Below are 25792 nucleotides of genomic sequence, written 5' to 3'. Positions count from 1 at the left end.
GTATTTTTTATATACACCCCTTTACTTATTAACCCTTAATAGGGAACACATGGGATGGGTAGCAGCATTGTAACCAGGCTGTGTGATACAAAGTAAATACAAATACAAAAAGAGAAGTCCTGCGCTTAAGCAGCAAGGACTACAACACACATCAGCCCCAATATATAGTAAAAACCAAAGAAAAGAAAATGTTACTTGCGCTTTCTCCTTAATCCCTATGTATATTTAGACAAATGGAGGTCATTTAGTTGCTCCAATGGCCATTGGAGGGATGCCCGCCTGCCAACGTCAAGGCAGACCCCCCTAAGCGGGTCCTAACACTGACCCTTCAGCCTGCTTCCTTGAGCTTCTGGCAAAGATATCTCTAATGAGACAGAAAGGGGTATTTTTTATATACACCCCTTTACTTATTAACCCTTAATAGGGAACACATGGGATGGGTAGCAGCATTGTAACCAGGCTGTGTGATACAAAGTAAATACAAATACAAAAAGAGAAGTCCTGCGCTTAAGCAGCAAGGACTACAACACACATCAGCCCCAATATATAGTAAAAACCAAAGAAAAGAAAATGTTACTTGCGCTTTCTCCTTAATCCCTATGTATATTTAGACAAATGGAGGTCATTTAGTTGCTCCAATGGCCATTGGAGGGATGCCCGCCTGCCAACGTCAAGGCAGACCCCTCTAAGCGGGTCCTAACACTGACCCTTCAGCCTGCTTCCTTGAGCTTCTGGCAAAGATATCTCTAATGAGACAGAAAGGGGTATTTTTTATATACACCCCTTTACTTATTAACCCTTAATAGGGAACACATAGGATGGGTAGCAGCATTGTAACCAGGCTGTGTGATACAAAGTAAATACAAATACAAAAAGAGAAGTCCTGCGCTTAAGCAGCAAGGACTACAACACACATCAGCCCCAATATATAGTAAAAACCAAAGAAAAGAAAATGTTACTTGCGCTTTCTCCTTAATCCCTATGTATATTTAGACAAATGGAGGTCATTTAGTTGCTCCAATGGCCATTGGAGGGATGCCCGCCTGCCAACGTCAAGGCAGACCCCCCTAAGCGGGTCCTAACACTGACCCTTCAGCCTGCTTCCTTGAGCTTCTGGCAAAGATATCTCTAATGAGACAGAAAGGGGTATTTTTTATATACACCCCTTTACTTATTAACCCTTAATAGGGAACACATGGGATGGGTAGCAGCATTGTAACCAGGCTGTGTGATACAAAGTAAATACAAATACAAAAAGAGAAGTCCTGCGCTTAAGCAGCAAGGACTACAACACACATCAGCCCCAATATATAGTAAAAAACAAAGAAAAGAAAATGTTACTTGCGCTTTCTCCTTAATCCCTATGTATATTTAGACAAATGGAGGTCATTTAGTTGCTCCAATGGCCATTGGAGGGATGCCCGCCTGCCAACGTCAAGGCAGACCCCCCTAAGCGGGTCCTAACACTGACCCTTCAGCCTGCTTCCTTGAGCTTCTGGCAAAGATATCTCTAATGAGACAGAAAGGGGTATTTTTTATATACACCCCTTTACTTATTAACCCTTAATAGGGAACACATGGGATGGGTAGCAGCATTGTAACCAGGCTGTGTGATACAAAGTAAATACAAATACAAAAAGAGAAGTCCTGCGCTTAAGCAGCAAGGACTACAACACACATCAGCCCCAATATATAGTAAAAAACAAAGAAAAGAAAATGTTACTTGCGCTTTCTCCTTAATCCCTATGTATATTTAGACAAATGGAGGTCATTTAGTTGCTCCAATGGCCATTGGAGGGATGCCCGCCTGCCAACGTCAAGGCAGACCCCCCTAAGCGGGTCCTAACACTGACCCTTCAGCCTGCTTCCTTGAGCTTCTGGCAAAGATATCTCTAATGAGACAGAAAGGGGTATTTTTTATATACACCCCTTTACTTATTAACCCTTAATAGGGAACACATGGGATGGGTAGCAGCATTGTAACCAGGCTGTGTGATACAAAGTAAATACAAATACAAAAAGAGAAGTCCTGCGCTTAAGCAGCAAGGACTACAACACACATCAGCCCCAATATATAGTAAAAACCAAAGAAAAGAAAATGTTACTTGCGCTTTCTCCTTAATCCCTATGTATATTTAGACAAATGGAGGTCATTTAGTTGCTCCAATGGCCATTGGAGGGATGCCCGCCTGCCAACGTCAAGGCAGACCCCCCTAAGCGGGTCCTAACACTGACCCTTCAGCCTGCTTCCTTGAGCTTCTGGCAAAGATATCTCTAATGAGACAGAAAGGGGTATTTTTTATATACACCCCTTTACTTATTAACCCTTAATAGGGAACACATGGGATGGGTAGCAGCATTGTAACCAGGCTGTGTGATACAAAGTAAATACAAATACAAAAAGAGAAGTCCTGCGCTTAAGCAGCAAGGACTACAACACACATCAGCCCCAATATATAGTAAAAACCAAAGAAAAGAAAATGTTACTTGCGCTTTCTCCTTAATCCCTATGTATATTTAGACAAATGGAGGTCATTTAGTTGCTCCAATGGCCATTGGAGGGATGCCCGCCTGCCAACGTCAAGGCAGACCCCCCTAAGCGGGTCCTAACACTGACCCTTCAGCCTGCTTCCTTGAGCTTCTGGCAAAGATATCTCTAATGAGACAGAAAGGGGTATTTTTTATATACACCCCTTTACTTATTAACCCTTAATAGGGAACACATGGGATGGGTAGCAGCATTGTAACCAGGCTGTGTGATACAAAGTAAATACAAATACAAAAAGAGAAGTCCTGCGCTTAAGCAGCAAGGACTACAACACACATCAGCCCCAATATATAGTAAAAACCAAAGAAAAGAACATGTTACTTGCGCTTTCTCCTTAATCCCTATGTATATTTAGACAAATGGAGGTCATTTAGTTGCTCCAATGGCCATTGGAGGGATGCCCGCCTGCCAACGTCAAGGCAGACCCCCCTAAGCGGGTCCTAACACTGACCCTTCAGCCTGCTTCCTTGAGCTTCTGGCAAAGATATCTCTAATGAGACAGAAAGGGGTATTTTTTATATACACCCCTTTACTTATTAACCCTTAATAGGGAACACATGGGATGGGTAGCAGCATTGTAACCAGGCTGTGTGATACAAAGTAAATACAAATACAAAAAGAGAAGTCCTGCGCTTAAGCAGCAAGGACTACAACACACATCAGCCCCAATATATAGTAAAAACCAAAGAAAAGAAAATGTTACTTGCGCTTTCTCCTTAATCCCTATGTATATTTAGACAAATGGAGGTCATTTAGTTGCTCCAATGGCCATTGGAGGGATGCCCGCCTGCCAACGTCAAGGCAGACCCCCCTAAGCGGGTCCTAACACTGACCCTTCAGCCTGCTTCCTTGAGCTTCTGGCAAAGATATCTCTAATGAGACAGAAAGGGGTATTTTTTATATACACCCCTTTACTTATTAACCCTTAATAGGGAACACATGGGATGGGTAGCAGCATTGTAACCAGGCTGTGTGATACAAAGTAAATACAAATACAAAAAGAGAAGTCCTGCGCTTAAGCAGCAAGGACTACAACACACATCAGCCCCAATATATAGTAAAAACCAAAGAAAAGAAAATGTTACTTGCGCTTTCTCCTTAATCCCTATGTATATTTAGACAAATGGAGGTCATTTAGTTGCTCCAATGGCCATTGGAGGGATGCCCGCCTGCCAACGTCAAGGCAGACCCCCCTAAGCGGGTCCTAACACTGACCCTTCAGCCTGCTTCCTTGAGCTTCTGGCAAAGATATCTCTAATGAGACAGAAAGGGGTATTTTTTATATACACCCCTTTACTTATTAACCCTTAATAGGGAACACATGGGATGGGTAGCAGCATTGTAACCAGGCTGTGTGATACAAAGTAAATACAAATACAAAAAGAGAAGTCCTGCGCTTAAGCAGCAAGGACTACAACACACATCAGCCCCAATATATAGTAAAAACCAAAGAAAAGAACATGTTACTTGCGCTTTCTCCTTAATCCCTATGTATATTTAGACAAATGGAGGTCATTTAGTTGCTCCAATGGCCATTGGAGGGATGCCCGCCTGCCAACGTCAAGGCAGACCCCCCTAAGCGGGTCCTAACACTGACCCTTCAGCCTGCTTCCTTGAGCTTCTGGCAAAGATATCTCTAATGAGACAGAAAGGGGTATTTTTTATATACACCCCTTTACTTATTAACCCTTAATAGGGAACACATGGGATGGGTAGCAGCATTGTAACCAGGCTGTGTGATACAAAGTAAATACAAATACAAAAAGAGAAGTCCTGCGCTTAAGCAGCAAGGACTACAACACACATCAGCCCCAATATATAGTAAAAACCAAAGAAAAGAAAATGTTACTTGCGCTTTCTCCTTAATCCCTATGTATATTTAGACAAATGGAGGTCATTTAGTTGCTCCAATGGCCATTGGAGGGATGCCCGCCTGCCAACGTCAAGGCAGACCCCCCTAAGCGGGTCCTAACACTGACCCTTCAGCCTGCTTCCTTGAGCTTCTGGCAAAGATATCTCTAATGAGACAGAAAGGGGTATTTTTTATATACACCCCTTTACTTATTAACCCTTAATAGGGAACACATGGGATGGCTGGCAGCATTGTAACCAGGCTGTGTGATACAAAGTAAATACAAATACAAAAAGAGAAGTCCTGCGCTTAAGCAGCAAGGACTACAACACACATCAGCCCCAATATAGTAAAAACCAAAGAAAAGAACATGTTACTTGCGCTTTCTCCTTAATCCCTATGTATATTTAGACAAATGGAGGTCATTTAGTTGCTCCAATGGCCATTGGAGGGATGCCCGCCTGCCAACGTCAAGGCAGACCCCCCTAAGCGGGTCCTAACACTGACCCTTCAGCCTGCTTCCTTGAGCTTCTGGCAAAGATATCTCTAATGAGACAGAAAGGGGTATTTTTTATATACACCCCTTTACTTATTAACCCTTAATAGGGAACACATGGGATGGGTAGCAGCATTGTAACCAGGCTGTGTGATACAAAGTAAATACAAATACAAAAAGAGAAGTCCTGCGCTTAAGCAGCAAGGACTACAACACACATCAGCCCCAATATATAGTAAAAACCAAAGAAAAGAAAATGTTACTTGCGCTTTCTCCTTAATCCCTATGTATATTTAGACAAATGGAGGTCATTTAGTTGCTCCAATGGCCATTGGAGGGATGCCCGCCTGCCAACGTCAAGGCAGACCCCCCTAAGCGGGTCCTAACACTGACCCTTCAGCCTGCTTCCTTGAGCTTCTGGCAAAGATATCTCTAATGAGACAGAAAGGGGTATTTTTTATATACACCCCTTTACTTATTAACCCTTAATAGGGAACACACTAAATGACCTCCATTTGTCTAAATATACATAGGGATTAAGGAGAAAGCGCAAGTAACATTTTCTTTTCTTTGGTTTTTACTATATATTGGGGCTGATGTGTGTTGTAGTCCTTGCTGCTTAAGCGCAGGACTTCTCTTTTTGTATTTGTATTTACTTTGTATCACACAGCCTGGTTACAATGCTGCTACCCATCCCATGTGTTCCCTATTAAGGGTTAATAAGTAAAGGGGTGTATATAAAAAATACCCCTTTCTGTCTCATTAGAGATATCTTTGCCAGAAGCTCAAGGAAGCAGGCTGAAGGGTCAGTGTTACGACCCGCTTAGGGGGGTCTGCCTTGACGTTGGCAGGCGGGCATCCCTCCAATGGCCATTGGAGCAACTAAATGACCTCCATTTGTCTAAATATACATAGGGATTAAGGAGAAAGCGCAAGTAACATTTTCTTTTCTTTGGTTTTTACTATATATTGGGGCTGATGTGTGTTGTAGTCCTTGCTGCTTAAGCGCAGGACTTCTCTTTTTGTATTTGTATTTACTTTGTATCACACAGCCTGGTTACAATGCTGCTACCCATCCCATGTGTTCCCTATTAAGGGTTAATTAGTAAAGGGGTGTATATAAAAAATACCCCTTTCTGTCTCATTAGAGATATCTTTGCCAGAAGCTCAAGGAAGCAGGCTGAAGGGTCAGTGTTAGGACCCGCTTAGGGGGGTCTGCCTTGACGTTGGCAGGCGGGCATCCCTCCAATGGCCATTGGAGCAACTAAATGACCTCCATTTGTCTAAATATACATAGGGATTAAGGAGAAAGCGCAAGTAACATTTTCTTTTCTTAAGTCATGCAAGAAGGCACAGAGAAAGGCTAAGGAGCAGAAAGAAGGGGAAATAAAGAAAAAGGAGAGAGAAAAAAAAATCTCTTAAAGCAATATACAACGTTTTTTTTTCTTTTTCCTTTAAGTTAATCAATTTTGTATCTTTTTTTTTTTTGTACTTAGTATTTCTCTAATTTCAACCAAAATATCATTTTCTCAATATGGCAACAAAAAAATCCAAAAATGAAGAAAGACAAAGACAAATTAAAGGAGCCAGGGAAAAAAAGCCTGATGGCTATAGAATACTTCCAGGAAGGACTTTTAATGGTAGGAGGGGACCTAAACATATCTCTAGACACCGATGTGGACACAACTTCCAACCCTACATCTTACAAATCACCCGCTCGGAAACAAATCAACTCCCTTTTAGACAGCTCTTCAAAAGCTGGTGCATTACTCATCGACACGAGAAGGATTTTTCCTTTTTCTCCCCCTCCACAGGGACATATACTAGAATCGATTTGCTTTTCCTTTCCCACCACTTCCTCCAGCTTGATTTCATAACACACCTCTAATTAGCCGAGGGATTTCTACAAAACCTGTGATTTGGGGACCGGTGTTCCTATCATACTCATAAATCTGACAATCCTCACTCGATACCTCACTCTAGTGAACCATTAACTCCTCCAATGTACCTGTATATTGTAAATTACATACGTTATATGTATATCACTGAAAACCGATTGTACGCCAAGAAAAATGTGCTGATTTTGCCTTTCTTTACCTATGTAAACAACTTAAACTGTATTCAATGCAAGTGCACTTGTTAACTCTCATTTAAGAAACTGTTTCCTTTATTGGCTGTGATACATCTGTTTTGTACGCACAAATAAAAAATGGTTTTGAAAAAAATCAAATCTGTTAAATTCACACGAAAAAAATTCAATATGAAAGGAATGGCTAAAAAGAATTGTTCCAAAATAAATATTATTAAGATATTTAATTGGACCAAAGGGATGTTTTACTTTCAATCAAACAAACCCCCTCCATCCCCTCCCCAGACAACCCATATGAAATGGACGGTAGGAAGAGAGAGGGAGGGCATATCCACCCTATCTCTCTCCCCTCCCTTAGTCATTACCAAGTATTTATCTGTTTGTTATATTTGTAGTTTGAATTGTGGTTTTTCTCCCTTTTTTTTTGTGTATCTTTTTTTTTTTACTCATATGTTAAAAGATTATATGAACAGTCAAGAGAGACAATACATATGTTCGCTGGTCTGTTGGTATATATTTGTAAAAGAAAAACCTTTCTAATAAACATTAACATAATAATAATAAAAAACTTTATATATCAGAAATAGATATTTTTTTTTGATAATTTGTAGGCTAGTAAGCTTGGTATGTGCAGGTAGCTTATGTTATCCCGTGTCTACACTATGTTCTATGGGGAAGCCACTCTAGAACAGATACAACTTTTAGAGATATTGTTCCATTATAACTAGATGTGGCCACATCCAATTTTTCGATTTAGCAGAATTTATATTATTTACTTTTTAAGCAAAAATAGTTTAACTATTTTGATTGTGTATGGCAGAGAGTATATGAGTATATATATATATATATATATATATATATATATATATATATAAAAGGTTGGAAATGACCGCACTCCAAGGACTTCATTAAAGTAGTAATAAAATATAACTTTTCATTTATGACATTAAAAAATATTGAAATTTCAGCCCCAATACATGGGCTTTCATCAGGATGGCAATAAAACACACAAGTACACATAAAGCACACTTACATAGCTAAACATAAAAGTATTCACCGACTTCATGTGTGAGAGGGCCGTGTTCTATGTTCAGGGTGCACGTGGGAATACCGATCTGAGGTTCTGACTGAAGTTGCTAGGCACATGCGTTCCACTGTGTTGCAGAGAGACCAGTGGAACACAAGCTCTCAACAGAAAGAAACATCATACAATTACTTGTTAAGGATAAAACACTTATTAGACCCACGGACAAGGGAGGTAGAATTGTATTACTGAACTACACCTACTATAGAGAAGAAATACTCTCCCAACTGGGTGATGTTAATACCTATGTGAGACTTCCGTCAGATCCGACTGCTACTATCATGCAGAAAGTGGCAACGATCCTCAACCGTGGGTTGGAGGCTGATTACATCAACTCAGATCTTTTGAAATATCTGAGTCAACAATCTACGAGGGCGCCGGTACTATACACTCTACCTAAGATCCACAAGGATTCTACTCACACCCCAGGAAGACCCATAGTGTCAGCAATAGGTGGGGTTATTGAACCCATTGCCAAATGGCTGGATTTTTTTTATTCAAAAGCAGCATTGAAGCTATACCGACATGAATTAGAGATACAGTAGACCTACTGAGACAACTAAACCAAATTACTCTCCCAGATGGCCCAGTAACACTCTCCACCTGTGACGTCAAAAGTTTCTACACCATAATACCACACAAAGACAGTGTTTCTGTAGTGTATAACAGCCCTCCCATTGAATTTGTATTAGAACTATTGGAACTGGTACTAACTCTGAACTACTTTAGATTTAAACATGTTTGGTTTCAACAAATCTCGGGAACTTCAATGGGTGTGGCAATGACGCCCAATTATGCCAATAGCATTATGTACAGCTTTGAAAAAGACAACATCCTGCAACCATATTCTGACAATATCATCTTCTATAGACGCTTTATTGATGACCTGTTTTTTGTGTGGAAAGGTGATCCACAATCAATGTCGGCGATGGTCCAAGAGATCAATGACATGAACACACCGGTGAAAATAACGCTCACAGCAAGTACAGAGGGTGTTGATTTCCTTGATGTCCATATATACAGATGAAACCACCAACTAGCATATAGTCTGTACACGAAACCCACTGACAGAAATACAATACTGCATGCGGCTAGCTTCCATCCGAAACATTTAAAGCCTCACTACCATACTCACAGTTCCTAAGGGTACTCAGAAACACAGATGGCACAACAACAAATTATTGAAATGTGAAACAAATTTAAGGAAAGAGGCTACAGTGATCAGAAGTTACAGCAAGCATGGGACAAGTGCCAAGTCAGTAATGTAAGAAACAACTCTTACAGCTCTAGATTGGTATTTCCAAGCACCTTCACTACAATGTCATCAAAACTAAAAGGATCAGTGGACACCTATTGGCGCATTTTGGCCAATGATCCTATGCTACCAGCAGAATTTCAACAGCCACCGATGATGAGCTATCGACGTGGCAAAAATCTTCGTGATCTCTTAGTCAAAACAGATCCTACACATTGTTATATGAAATAACAACAAATTAACTTAGGCTGCTACAGATGCTTTGGATGCGTCACGTGTAGCCATATGATCCTTAGTAAAATCTTTACTCATCCGCATGCAGGAAAACAATACAAAATACGGCACAGACTTACCTGTACGACTGACTTTGTCATATATAAACTCCAGTGCCCATGAGGATTATCCTACATAGGGAAAACTGACCTACCTCTTCGAGAAAGAATCAGAAACCACCGCTCTAACATCGGAGTTGATTATAGGGATAAAAAAGCAGAACTCCCAGTAGCCAAGCATTTCCTAGCAATGGTACACCAGCTTCCTGCCCTTAAATTTACAGCTATCGCCATGTGCCTCTCTTGCTACACGGTGGTGATCGGAAAAAACTCCTACTACAATGCAAGACATTCTGGATTGGGACATTGGACACAGTATGGCCTAAAGGACTCAACGAAAAGGTGTAATTTCCCATGATCTTGTAGATTTACATCAGTGCATATGTTGTCGTACTCACAAATATCAAATTTGGACTTTGAAATATATTGTGGTGTATAATTTTTCTTTTTCTCCCTCTTTTCTCAATACAAAACTCTGGACAGTATCCCCATCTACTAATCTACTATGTAGGATTTGTGGATTTTCTTTGATTTCTCTCGGAATCTGCTAGTATCATGAGAACATGTTCAATAATAAATTCAAGAATGTATTCCTGTGTGCCAGGCGAAATGTGAATTTACTACGTTCACAACAGTATATTTTCATGCTTATTCTCTATACCTGTGACATCATTAGTGAAACTGTTTCTTATTATGTTGATACATTGTTATATTATATCAGACTTTATAACAGTAACTATCTTCCATCAATATAATTTATTGGTGTTGTGTAGAAATGTTTTCCCCTTAGGTTTAATGCTTTGGCTGTTTTGACCTCTATTAGTATTTTTTCAACACTGTTTTTAAATTTCTCATCCGACTTTATGTGTTTGAGAGACCTCGTCGCTGTTGCACTTATGGACAGAGGCTATATTTTGTTCCTTAGCGAATCAGCCTATTTCTTCTCGGGCTGGACTCTAATTGTGGAATATTTACATAGGTTATGTGTTTATCCATACACTTTCCACTTCTGTGGGAGGGATATCTAGCCCAAGTATTAAGAAAGAAGCCAAATATACAGTAGTAATCAAGTAGACACACATATGGCCATTATGAAGAGCTGCTGAAGTCCAACTGAGGCTATAGACCCTGCATTTTAAAAAATGATTTTGTCTACAATATACTCCTCATAAAGAGGAAATGACAGAATCTTCCTTTAATTTACAAGGTTGGGAGATGTGATATGACTGAGTGTGATGGGAGTAGCTGTTCCCCGTTAATCGGGATCTTATTTAGAGATGCTACTTTAACAGTGCGATAGTGCACTGATGGAGGGTGCAGTTTCAATCCATATATGAAGCTCTTTATTAATCAGCCTTAATGTGTAGAACCTGATTTTTGGTAATGTCATAAATTAAAAGATATATTTTAAAGCTGGCAGAGTGCAATGAGAGTAGCCACACTCTGCCATAGTGCATACCATACAAGTATGCTATTCTAGCGGTGCGGCAGTGCACTGATTTGGGGTACTAACTCAAACTATGTACAGCTTCATGTGAGACAGTAAGAAAGTGTAACAAGCACATAAAGTGTAGGCTGGGAGATGCGATCCCGCAGAGTGTGATGTGAGTAACGATGCTCCGTCAATCCTGATCTTATTTGAACATGTAATTTTGACAGTGTGATAGTGCACTGTTGTAATATGCCGTTGTAATTAACATATGATGTTTTCTCCTAATTAGCATCAATATGCAGCTCCGAGCTGGCAGAGCTTGGTGAGAGTAGTCACGCTCTGTCAAATCGGATTCTATAGAAGTATGTGTCCCAGGCAATGGGGCAGTACATTAGTATGTGACATTGATTCAAAATATGTATAGTTTTATGTGAAGCAACTTTAAAGTGTAGCAATTTGATTGCCCCACTATCGGCACACACAGCCCGATCAGCCCTAAGCTTGCCAATCAAATACCCTAGTAACTTGCCTACAGCTTGCGTTCCACTGGTCTTTCGTCAACACAGTGGAATGCATGTGCCTAGCAACTTCGGTCAGAACCTCAGATCGGTATTCCCACGTGCACCTTGAACGCCGACCACGGCCCTCTCACACATGAAGTTAGTGAGTACTTTTATGTTTAGCTATATAAGTGTGCTTTATGTGTACTTGTGTGTTTTATTGCCATCCTGATGAAAGCCCATGTATTGGGGCTGAAACATCGATATTTTTTAATGTCATAAATGAAAAGTTATATTTTATTACTACTTTAATGAACTTGGAGTGCGGTCATTATCAACCTTTTTTGTATGTTGTTCCTGACCAGGAGTGCAAGCATCTCGAATTTATATATATATAGTGTTCAAGTAGAGATTGTAGCCGTATTAGTCCAGTGATGTAGATGTAAAAAACTGATAAAATTTGTATCTTGTCATACCTTTTCTATTAGACTAATAATTTTTTAATGACAAGCTCGCTCGTCTGGTGTTTGCCTATCCCATTCACTTAATTGGCATTTTTCAGCATTGAGGTTTGCTCTATTACGTCTCTAACATACTCGCTGGTATACTCTTGTTACTGGGTCTCTGTCCCTTTACCTGGATCGCCGGAAGGTTCTGAACCTTTTTGTCTTTTCTGGGTTGGTCACGGTTTTGTACTTATTTTTGCCATGATTCTATATCCTCCTCGGTTTCACTCCTCTATAGTTTAGGTTCAGGTTTTGCTTATCTGGGTGGCACGCTTCGGCCAACCGTTGTCCTGCCGTGGAGCTTGTCCTACCTGGCAGCGTTTGCCTTTCTTGTCACGTGTCCACCTGTGGGGTAGGTCACTTTCACTTATTCAGGTCCTCGATCCGGTACACGCTGTAACACCTTCTCAGTCATCATTTCAAATGGGTCCACAATCGGGCCCTCACAGAGGCATACGTTCTCAGTCGCTATTCTAAACGGATCCATTATCTGGCCTCACAGAGGCATACGTTCTCAGACTCCAGTCTAATTGGGTCCACTACCCAGCCGAACAGAGGCATACGTTCTCTGACTCCATTCTACATGGGTCCACAATCTGGCTGGGTCCCCTATTAGCAGATAGTACTGGTTGTTAGGGATCTAGGTGCCCACTATGGTAGGTTTCTGGCCTCTATGCCATAGTATAGTGGTCCCACAAGGCCAACTCCCATCCTCATACTCTGAGGTACCATCGGCCCAACGCATAGTTATTCGCCTTGCATTGTTGCATAGGGAGGGCCTCACCTGTCACTCCCATTCTATCTTATGCTTTAGTAGTCACCGAGAGGCCATCACCCCGCCAACCACGTATTCGGTGGCCTCTATGTCCCCTGGGGCCAATGCATAGATACAGCCTCTCATGCCACTTGGAAATTAGCAGGGTCTCACCTGTCACCCTCATTAGTTGAATTCTTCAGCACTTGGCAATAGCTAGCCTGCTGGTATGTTATATGGATCAGACTAATGCTGGCTTTGTATAGTCATATGTCTCGAATTCCCAAGTTACTGGGGTACTGTCTCTACCCAACACCTCATCCACTTATACATTACATATACCAGAACCGGTTAGAGATTTGTCAAGCATTCGTGACTTATCCAAGTAATTTTGAGGTATTGTAGAATGAATATATTTTGTATGGTACACTTCTTTTTTGTCCTCTTTATTACAGGCCTTCTGCCTTGTCGGCACACCACAACCGACTGGTGTTATTAACTATGATGTGTATTACTAATTATATGTTATCTAACCATTACGGCAATATTGCCCCAACCACAAATATATATATATATATATATATATATATATATATATGATTATTTGGTGGTTTAAAATTACATAACAATATATCACTGCTCTTGCAATCATGCATTACCCTAATCTAAAACTTTAGAATACTGAATGCTGTTGTTATATTTTACTCATATATCTTTAAAACAAATTTCAAGTCCAAAGCAGAGAAAATATAAGTTTGTTTTGAGTGCATTCATTATAACAATCATTTTCTTGAAAATAAAAGCCATAAGCCATGCTCTGGTGCTTTTGCAAAGACAAATAAATCACTTTCTCTAAAGCTGTAGTACGGACATAGCATTTTGAAAGTCTGACTGAGCTTTTAGCCCTTTTCTTTTTATATTAATGTACGTGAAGCACTGAGCTCTCAGAGGACTTAGTTCCTTTCTGCAGCAATTACTTATCTTCATACAGTATTGCTTGAGATGCCCTCGGTGGCAATGACTGTGTGCTGGGAAGACTCTCATGTAACTTAAACGCAGTTAATATTTCAAACCTATTCACACCAGGTTCTAACCGATTATCAACAGTTCCCAAGAGAAAGAATGAAGATGTAGTTATTCTTTGATAAAATGCCATAATTATCACATAATAATGTGTTCCACAAAAATGGGTTTTCACTTGGGCATGTGTACTGATCACTTTTATTCCCACAAGACAAAGCCTGAACATCACAGGGTCATAGATCGAGCAACATGAAAACGAAGAATAAGACTACAAAGGTGCACATGATGCAATGCTGCAAAGCATGTAATTAAACCAGGTTTTAAAAAAAATAGTTACCATCTAGAACACAACTCAGGTTCAGACTGTCTTTGTCTCTAGCCTGGTGGATGGGTACCCTTTGCTTTTGTCTCTTCCCATCTTCTTGTAGGAAAAAATAAACATTTAAACTTCAATAATCCCCTAGAGATATTGAGAAACAGGAGAATGTATGGAGACAAAAGTCAGAATACACATTGGGCAGGAATCTTGTTACTATAATTGTATAAACTGTTGTGCTCAACATGCGTTTTAAGCACTGGAGAGACGATGACAGAACATCTTAACTGCCCTCCTGGATCTCTTTGAAGAAAACTTGCAGCAGGAAAAAATTAAATGCTGGTTACATTCATTGCACCTGTCCAAGATGAAGACACTGATTGTTTAACATATAACAAAGTGTTAGTATCTTAAGCTTGATTTACTCTTTATATGACAGAATTTGTATGTTATTCATACAGGGGAGCAAAGTTAAGCAATGACAATACAATCTAAAAAGTGGTGCAATCACACTTGAAACCAATTGAACATTCATGCTTATTGTACCATTTTAGAACTTTGACCTTTCAATATATGTTAATTTTTTGTTTTTTTTATTATTAAAGGGTTACTCCAACCACCATGATCACGTCAGTGATTTAAAGTGGCCATGGTGGTAGGAGTATATATGTGCAGTGTTGCAGCATGAAAAAGAGCAGCATTTTCCAATAAGTGTTCCGCGGAACCCTAGGGAGAACAAAATTGGGGGTCATCTAAAACCACGACCGGACCCCTGTAGTATTGCATGCTGGGAGGAAGTGACAACACTTCCTCCCAAGCAGAGCGCGCCGCCTAGAGGGGTAGCGGAAGCAGCAGGGACTGAGCAGCACACCAACCTCAGCCAGCAGCACTGAAGATCCTCCTGCAGAAAAAAGGTAAGTGAACAGTAAATTAAAACATGTGTGTGTGTGTGTGTGTACCTGTGTCAGTGTGTGTATCTAACATGTGTGTGAATCTGTGTGTGTATGTGCCAGTTTGTGTATCTGTTTGTCAATGATATGTGTATGTGTCACTGTGTGTATATATGTGTGTCAGTGTCTGTGTATCTGTCAGTGTGTGTGTATATGTGCCAGTGTGTGTGTGTATATGTGTGTCAAGGTGTGTGTATTTGTCAGTATGTTTATCTGTGTCAGTGTGTGTATCTGTGTTCCACTATGTGCCAGTGTATGCGTGTGTATCTGTGTGTCAAATCAGCACATACAAACACAGATACACACACTTTGACACATATATACACACCTTGACACACACATACATACACACAGATACATTGTGTGTCAAGGTGTGTGTATCTGTGTGTCAAGGTGTGTGTATCTTTATGTCAGTGTGTGTATCGGTGTGCAACTATGTGCCACTGTTGTAGAATTATTAGGCCCCTTATAAAATATGCCTTTACTGGGCCCCTTTAATACTATACTCTTATATTCATTTCTCAGGCCTCATAGTTTAAATCTTACAAGAATGCTTTGTTCATAGAAATAGCGTGTCAGCAGGAAATGCTAGGATCCTGTTAAGTGAAACACTGTAGCAGATAGTCTTAATAGAATGTATAATTGCTAAAAAGGCCTTGAAGAAACTAACCTTGAAAGACTAACGTGCCAGCTACTCAAAATGGATAGCTGCCAAAGCCCCCCTCCCATCGAGTGAGCTCCCTCGTGCCAGCAAGATGGTGCTGAAACCTGTAGGAGCTCGTCATGACGTCAACTATGACATAAGATGTAACACCCAACAGGGAGGGCATTTAATTAACCACTTTACACCTAAGCCAATTGACAATGTTTTCTTGCTCATATCTTGATTTCTTTCAATGATGTAATTTTGCCTTTAAAAGGGTCTGCGTGCCCACTTTTTAACAGATGCCATTAAATTTTCTTGAAGTTCTTTCATCAAGCTGAACCCTGTGTCTCAGTGTGAATTTACTTCTGCGTATACGCAATTTAATCATCGCTAATTTGGACAGGAACAGATAGTCATTCAAACTTATTTGTTTGCTTAAAAGAATCTATATCAATTTGGCGCATCAACGTGGGGCTCTGGGTTATGACCTATCTGGCAGCCGTCCAAGAAGACGCTGGGTGGATGAATCCTGGGGGAAGGAAGGAGATTGATCACCTCTGAATACACGGTAGAGTTTGCTACAGCACCTGGCCGGTATGTTCCTTTTCCCTGTGATTTACCTGTCCCAGTGTCTGTGACTGCTACCGAGAGGACATCAAAGTCAGGTAATAACTTGCCCAGAGTCCTTGTATTGTTACTGTTACCCACTTTTTTACCTGCATATTTTTGACTATCTGTTGCCTGGGTGTGTTTGCATTGTTTCGTTTTTTGGCTTAGTGCCCGGGTAGAGTGCTTGCCTGTTTACCCCTTTTAGGAGCCACGTGGCTGTGGCTGTAAGGAAAAAGGGGGGTGGACCTGTGGAAGTTTTCCTGGGGGTCTTTTCTTGCCTGTTTACCCCTTTTAGGAGCCACGTGGCTGTGGCTGTAAGGAAAAAGGGGGGTGGACCTGTGGAAGTTTTCCTGGGGGTCTTCTTTTGCCTGTTTACCTCTTTTAGGTGCCGGGTAGCTGCGGCAGTAAGGAAAAAGAGGAGGGGGGATCTGTGGAAGTCGGTGTAGACTCACTGCTTCCTGGGGATTCCCCATAGTGTTGCTTTGACAGCTTAGCTAGCCTCATTGGACACTTATTTTCTCTGCTTGCAGAGGACAAGACACTTCAGCCTCGAGCGCTGATGCTGGTAGTGTTCCAGTCTTTATTTTCGTGGCGGGTGGATTCAAGCAGGCATTGCTGTCTCCAGCACCACGTGGTAGTGGGACTTACGGGTGGGTCCGTAGGGGCACTACGGGAGTGAGGGAAGAGGTGGTTGCGGACCACTGTAACTAAGGAGGCTACACAGGATTCGGGTCGGAGTTGGTTGCTGTTTCCTGTGGCCGCTGGTAGTGAGATTTACGAAAATCGTTCTCCGAGCAGGGACACTACGAGGTTGAGGGAGGTGGCTTTGCCCACATGAGTAAAGGAAAGGGATTACTGTTGAATTTAATTTGAACTGTGATGCATGCACTGTATTTTAAATTGCAAATTGTCTTTGTTGACTGTCACACAAATCTCTGTGTCTACTCTTGCTTTCACTTTTACTCTATTTTCTGTGTTATTTACACTTTCCCCTCCTATTTCTCTTTGTGAGAGAAGTGATTGGTCACACACTTCTCACCTCGCTCCAATCCGTGGCTACCTCGGGTAGGCGGAATAAGTGACTAGTCTACGTTTTGGGAAGACGTACGTATGAACCCACTCTTACGTAGCAGTCGAGCACTGTAGACCTTCTTTTCCCTCTTACTCTATATCTGGGACGCCTTATATAGGGAGGATGGGTCAGAAGTTAGATAAACCCAGTAAGGGTTGGTTAGCATGTGATCTGGTGGAAGATAGAGAGGGTGAAGAAATGATTAAGAAAGTTGAAAATATTGCTAAGGTATGTGGTATTGCCGTACCTTCATGTGGCAGATTGCAGCCAGAGAGCTGGCGTAGGTTATTGACAGAAAAGAAAGGCAAGCTGTTAGACCATGATTTGCTCCGTACAGCAGAAGCTTGGTACAGAGTAGCAAGAGCTATTCAGCAGGAGGGATGGGTTGAGGAAGAAATTGATCACAAAGGTTTAAGATTGTATGTTTATCATAATAATTGTGTCCCAGCCAGCGCCCTGTCATGGCGTCCAGGAGGTGACCACTCCCATCATCCCGTCAGTAATGACCGAAATGTAGCTGACCTCGGTCACCATCCCTGGTCCCCACCCTACCCCAATCTTAAATGCTGTGGGGTTTTTGTATTTTGTGTTAGCCATTAGATGGCAGAGGACCACCCTAGTAGAGGGTTGGGGTTTTGTATTGAGTTTCACTGAGATTATTACTGTGTTATGATTGACCTGACTGGATCAGGAGTTATTTGCTGTGTTTTACTGTTTATATGCGCATTATTCTAATGTGTACATGGCCATTTTACTTTCTGCTATAGTATGGGTAAATGTTGTGTTTTTGTGTCTCTTTGCTTGCAATAGCTGTAAAGTAACTGTCCTTCCAGCGCTGACATGGTTAAAAATTCATGCTTGCAGTCTCTCTCTTGTTCCTCTCCCCCTCTTCCCCCCACCCCTCCCTCCTTGCCTTCTGTGAGACGCGAGGGGGGAGGAGGGAGGGGTGACATGCTTGCGATTCAGATGGAATTTTTTTTGCTAGAAAATATTCTAATTGTGTATTTTGTTATTTCAATAGAAGTTGATAGGATGGTTAAGGAGTGAATCTGATGCAAGAATAGAGGATTATTTGGACGGGTTAAGTGTAAAGGCAAGTGTGATTTGTTGCAATACTATGCAATGTGGATAGAGGGAATATGCAAAGTTGTTAAGTTAGTATGTGAGGTGATTAATGGCTGGTGGATGATAAGGGAAATTGGTTGAATTCCGTGAGTTTATTTTGCATCATGTTATCTAAAAGTACATGATTCTAGAGACAGCTTTACGGGCTGTTAAATGTATAATATTCACAACTGTCTTATTTAATCCGTCAAGTCTGTCCATAGTTTAGTATTTCATTTTGCTGAACAGAATGTTGCTTCTCTGATTTATTTTATTAGCTATAATATAGTGTAATGTTGAAACACCCTAAAAGAAAATGGCCCCTAGTACAAAAGAAGGTTGGCCCTAAGGTGACCTCACTTCTGCCCTTACTTCCGCCCTTACCTTGTCATCATTTCCTTCCCTGCCCCTGTCATGGCTGCCTCCATCATGAGACCTACCCCTATCATGCTAATCCTGTCTTATGATATGTTGTTTTCCTTGTACTCTACATATTATGAACAACAAAGTTACAATTACTAAAATAATCCTGCTATTTGTTTCCCTATATCATAAATGTGTCTGTGATAAGTGATGGTTAATAATGGAGAAAATATATAGATAGAATATATATATATCGATTCACGTGTAAGTAACAAATGTGTTTTAACTTTGTGTACAAAAATTGATAACATGCTGGAAAAAGGGTTATCTTAAAGAATATTTACTTAAATAAATTTCTAATAAACAAAGATTTCTTGAATAAATGGTAATACAGTTAAAGGTTTGGTCTGAAGAAAAAAAAAAATTTTTTTGATCTAATTGAAAAGAAACCAGAATACATTATAAGCCTAACCATTTACAAATGGAATAAGGATTTAGGTACTAGCATAAACAATGAAGAATGGATAAGGTGGGAGTGTGCTCCAATCTGTCTTTATTGGTTAATGATAGCCTCCAAGATTAAAGACTAATTAATATAAATTTTGATGTAAGCCCAGATATTTTATTATTGCATATACATATGAGTCGAGACTTTGGCCATTATAATGTATTGATTCCAGATCTGTTACTAGCAAGTACATTAACAGCCAGAAACTGGAAACGAAAAAAGGTAGATTAACGTATAGCTATTTATAAAGCTTAACAAAAAATCTCCATTATCTTTTTAGTTTATCTCGCAGAAAACAATGTTATTTGTCTATTTTGTATGTTTTTAATACATTATCAGCAAAGAGTAAAATAAGTTTATCCCTTTTGCAAGACATAAAATTGTGATAATGTATATTTGTGATGTATGTAGGCATTATATTTTGAGCTATGCTATATATAAAAATGAATAGGGGAAAAAGAAGAGAGTCAGGGATAGCGTTAGAGGCCTGCTCGGACAGATGTGCATGTTAGCCTTTTATTATTTTTCTATAGGGAAAGCATTGGGTCAGTTTATAGTTGTTGTAAATGGGCTATTTGCAGCCTCCATAGCGGAAGAGAATCTTACCTGCCTCCTCATTTCTACCTGGTATTGAATGCTGATGGATCCTTATTTCCCCCCCATCAGTCCTATAGATCTCCTCACCCTCATCCTCTCCTTTACCACCCTCCCCCTGCATTCCATTTCTCCTGTCCACTCTTCCTCCCTTCCGCCCATCCACCACCCTGCCCACCTCCACTGCTACATCACCTGTCTGCTCCCTTACCTGCCCACCTCCTCTTACTCCTTCCACTGATCCCTCCCCTTCGTCTGTCTCCCATCCTACTGCTCCTTCTTCTCCTCCTCCCTAATACCTACCCATCTCCTCCGCCCTTCTCCTACCCTTACCCCGCAACTCCGCCCTATTCAGCCACTTCCCATGTACCTTCCATTGCCACACCCCCTACCCCGATCTCGCCTACCCTGCCTCAACCTGCTCAAGTCATGCCCACATCCAATATGGCAGCCCCCAGTTGTGTGGCACCTCTAGTGCCGGTCCTAATAATTCTTACTCCTCATGATTTTAATTCTATTCTCTATTGTATCCAGCCAAAGCACCTTACTTCTCTAAGACATTTCCGCCCACAGACAACTCTGCCCCTACCTGACATCATATTTTGAAGAAAAGTTGCTCCGGCCACTCTTCTGCCACTCCCTGAGGGGGGGTAGCTATTATGGATTCATCATGGATGAAAGATATGTCCTACTCCTTACACACACCCTTACAAAACTGCTCCCCAATTTACCTCTACCTCCTGTGACGGGCCCGAATATGCCTTCTGCACCATGTGGTACAAACCAACCATCAACCCTGACCCTCATTATGAAGATGAACTTTTTCAATTGGTTGAGGTAACATTCACCTTACAAGACTTCCACTACGATACTGAAGGTAACAGCATGGCTTTGATCCAACTGCCACATGGACTTGAACATCTGTACCATCATTGGGACACAGCTATTCCACATGTCCCTGTACCCAAGTCAAAGACTAAGTCATGGGGTGATCTTGGGCCTATGGCAAAATTATGGGCTACCATGGATGATTCACAACTTCAAGAAATAGGTGTTGCCAGGTATGCATCAACTGAACGTGAACATATAAGAGCATGGCCACGTTATTTTCTGGAAGAAGAATTTGAAGACCTAGTCATACAGCACGACTATGATCCAGAAATCCCCCATGACTGCTTCGAACAGATGAAAATGGAAACAACGCACCTACCAACCGTGTATGAGGATCCACTAGCAGATCCTGACATTACCCTGTTTGTGGACGGTTCCAGGTATGCTGATGAAGAAGGAAAATATCATACAGGATATGCCGTCACCACAACAGATGAAATTATTGAGTCATCATCTCTACCATCAACAAAGTCTGCACAAGAAGCTGAATTACAAGCTCTAACTTCAGCATGCAAGATCTCTGAAGGAAAACGCGCCAATATCTACATAGATTCAAGATATGCACTGGGCGTGGCTCATGACTTCGGATTGATTTGGAAAACAAGAGGATTTCTTACCACTGCCGGTACACCAGTTAAGCACAGTTTTGCAATCAAGGAGCTGATGGACGCCCTCCTACTTCCAGAAGAAGTGGCTGTTTTGAAGATAAAAGCACATGGGAAGTTGGACTCGGATGAAGCAAAGGGCAACCATCTAGCTGATCAAGCTGAAAAGCAAGCTGCAAGAAAACCACAGGAAGTGGAAAGAAGAGTGTCCGGAAATGAAGAAACTCCAATATTCACTTTGCAGACTCTTCCCACCGATCTAAAGATCTTACGAGAACAACAGGCTACAGTAGCCCCCGAAGAAATACAAAAATGGAAACAGAAAAGGGGCTGTCCTAAAGAATGGAGTGTATTACAACAACCTCAGATTCCGTCTCCCCACTGTCTCCCCAAGAGTTTATACCCAGCAGTTGTTCAATGGGCACATGGTCCTGCACACTTATCAAAAGATCTGATGAATGCCCTTGTACAGAAGTACTATGAAGCTCTTGGAATTACTACACTAATCAGTAATTACTGCAAGGCGGGTGCCATCTGTGCTAAATGCAATCCTGGGAAAACAGCTAAAGTCCCCTTGAAACACCTGGCTAAACCCATGTATCCATTCCAAAGAATCCAGATAGATCATATCCAGATGCCAAAGAGTGGCAACTATGAATATGCACTAGTAATAGTGGACATGTTCTCAGGCTGGCCAGAAGCCTACCCAGTGGTTAACATTACCGCCAAAACGACAGCACGACGTCTACTTACAGAAATTGTGTGTAGATTTGGATTGCCGGAAGTTATTGAAAGTGACCAAGGTCCGGCCTTCACAGCATCAGTTAACAAAGAATATTTGGACTGCTCTAGGAGTGACTCTTGCTTTTCATACCCCTTACCACCCACAGAATAGTGATCCTGATTCTGATACAGGCAACCACAGTCTGCTTCCCGGTGAGTGGGTCCTAGTCAAGAAATTTGTGCGAAAACACACTCTGGAAAGAAGATTTGAGGGACCATTCCAGGTTCTCCTGATCATCATTATCTTTGTCAAGCTAGCTGGTAGGCCACATTGGATTCACGCCTCCCATTGCAAAAAGACACCTGCTCCAGAGGAAGCTGATTCTGCACAACCATGTACTTCTGGTACCTAGTCTCCTTGATTGGCCTCCTTAAAGCCCAGCAAGTGGCCATTACTAAAGAGCGGGTACACCTTCTGGTATAATTCATCATGTACCCGTGTAGCCACCTTTACTTTTGATTACTGTGATATTGTAGATTGTCCATTCCCCAAATCACAGATCCAAGCCATTTATAAAGATATACCACAAGCAAAAGACCCCTATGTTTGTGTAGTTGACAAACAGTGGGGGCACAACTGTAACCATTGGGGGGGCGGCGGGATGGAATGCCGGGCCTGCCTGGGGTTACAAACCAAAAAGTGCCTTATCAAAGGTAGATGGCCATGGTAGATCCCTCCTTCAAAGAATGACTTTGAGAAAGCCTGGAGGAGGTACACCTATGAAATTAATGTTAAATATTGAACATCCTGGCCCAGAGGATGCTGATCAATATGTGATGGGAATGTATTGGAGAAGAGGTTCCTATAATAAATTAGGCCATTTCTACCTCAAAGACATGTGTCACTCTCCAGAGTGGCAAGGGGCTGAACATATGGTCCCAAATCCGCTAAAACCACATATCCAGTCTTTTAGGGACATGATGGCCATTGCTAACCCTACTTTTGAAGATACTATGGCCGCTGAAACAGGCTTTAATGATATAAATTTGTGGTTAGAATGGATGAGATATAATGCCAATAAGAACAATAAAACCGCCTGTTATGTATGTGGAGGTGCCCGACCCCATCTTGGCACCGTCCCTTTAACTATCCCTTTAGAAATAGAAACCTGTTTTCTAAGTCTTTTTGCCTTTAATTATGGTTCCAACCAGTCCCTCTGCAAAGCATGGACAGCAGAATACCCTCTCTTAGTTGGAAATGTCAAACCCCCAGACGGAGTTACAATTTACAAAGGTAATTATACTTGCTATACCAACTATGACGGAACTGGTAAATTTGTGGGTAACTTTTCAAAAGGTTATTGTGCCACTTACAGAACTGTCCCCAAACACCTGCTACAGCATCATACCAGGTCACTGGGGGATATTTACTGGTTATGTGGGGATCTACTGATAAGATCTAGACTGGAGATTGAATGGTGGGGTGAGTGTGCCCTAGCTAAAGTCATTATGCCCATACACATTATTTCCGATAATCATACTGACACACCCGGCCCACCACATATATCGGCCAGAGCCAAACGAGACACCCCAGTAAAAGGCAGTTTTGACCCACATGTTTACATAGATGCCATTGGGGTACTTAGGGGGGTACCTAATGAGTTTAAAGCTAGAGATGAAGTTGCGGTGGGTTTTGAATCACTGTTCACTATAGTCACTGCCAATAAGAACCTTAACTGGATAAATTATATCTATTACAACCAACAGCGCTTTGTTAACTATACCAGGGATGCCCTCCAGGGTTTAGCCGAACAACTGCAAGCCACATCCCAGATGACCTTCCAGAACAGACTGGCCTTAGACATGATTCTAGCCGAGAAGGGGGGTGTATGTAAAATACTACCCGACACCATGACTTGTTGCACTTACATTCCAGAAAACACAGGCCCTAATAAGTAAGGTCACCCTGGCCATAGAAAAATTAAATAAACTGCAGCCTGTTAGGGTCAGATTAGGGATAGACTTGCACTTTGCATTAACACCAAATTAGCGGTCATGGGGTTTATGTGTCTTTGGGCTAACAAATCTTCTGATATTAACAAATAAAGTTTATCCTTTTAGTAATTAACATTCTATAGGGGGGACTGTTGTAGAATTATTAGGCCCCTTATAAAATATGCCTTTACTGGGCCCCTTTAATACTATACTCTTATATTCATTTCTCAGGCCTCATAGTTTAAATCTTACAAGAATGCTTTGTTCATAGAAATAGCGTGTCAGCAGGAAATGCTAGGATCCTGTTAAGTGAAACACTGTAGCAGATAGTCTTAATAGAATGTATAATTGCTAAAAAGGCCTTGAAGAAACTAACCTTGAAAGACTAACGTGCCAGCTACTCAAAATGGATAGCTGCCAAAGCCCCCCTCCCATCGAGTGAGCTCCCTCGTGCCAGCAAGATGGTGCTGAAACCTGTAGGAGCTCGTCATGACGTCAACTATGACATAAGATGTAACACCCAACAGGGAGGGCATTTAATTAACCACTTTACACCTAAGCCAATTGACAATGTTTTCTTGCTCATATCTTGATTTCTTTCAATTATGTAATTTTGCCTTTAAAAGGGTCTGAGTGCCCACTTTTTAACAGATGCCATTACATTTTCTTGAAGTTCTTTCATCAAGCTGAACCCTGTGTCTCAGTGTGAATTTACTTCTGCGTATACGCAATTTAATCATCTCTAATTTGGACCGGAACAGATAGTCATTCAAACTTATTTGTTTGCTTAAAAGAATCTATATCACCAGTATGTATCTGTGTGTCAGATATACACACACACACAGATAAACACTGACACACAGATACACACAATCACAGATACACACACCGGCACATACAAACACAGATACACACCTTGACACACAGATACACACTGTGTGTCAAGGTGTGTGTATCTGTGTGTCAGATTCATACACACTGACACACAGATACACACACTGGCAAATACAAACACAGGTACACACACCTTGATACACAGACACACACAGCACATAAAAACACAGATACACTTTGACACACACCTTGACACACAGATAGATACATACATATACACACATACACACTGTGTCAATTAGTGTGTTTCTGTGTGCCACTATGTGCCAGTGTGTGTGTGTGTGTGTCAGATACATGCACACATATACACATTGACACACAGATACACGCAGTGGCACATCCAACACAGATGCACACACCTTGTCACACAGACACACACTAGCACATACAAAAAAAGTTTTTTTTTTATTAATTGGGAAACCCTGAAATAGAGATATTGTTAATTGTGTGCTGGAGGCTAGTTGCACCCCCAATACATGTGACATTGGTAGTCCGTCCAACATCACAGGAGCCTCACTCATAGAGTAGCCTGTTATTGGGCCAATTTATCAGCTCCTTATTGAAGGAGGAGGAGGGAGGGTTTTTTTTTACAAAACAGTGTGCAGTGGAGGAGGAGCACACCGTGGAAGTGAGGGGAAGCAATTCTCTATG

Source organism: Pelobates fuscus, chromosome 2 (assembly GCF_036172605.1).
Source record: "Pelobates fuscus isolate aPelFus1 chromosome 2, aPelFus1.pri, whole genome shotgun sequence".
Classification (NCBI taxonomy): Eukaryota; Metazoa; Chordata; class Amphibia; order Anura; family Pelobatidae; genus Pelobates; species Pelobates fuscus.
The sequence above is the reverse complement of the archived record's forward strand: the minus strand, read 5'-3'. Positions refer to the sequence as shown.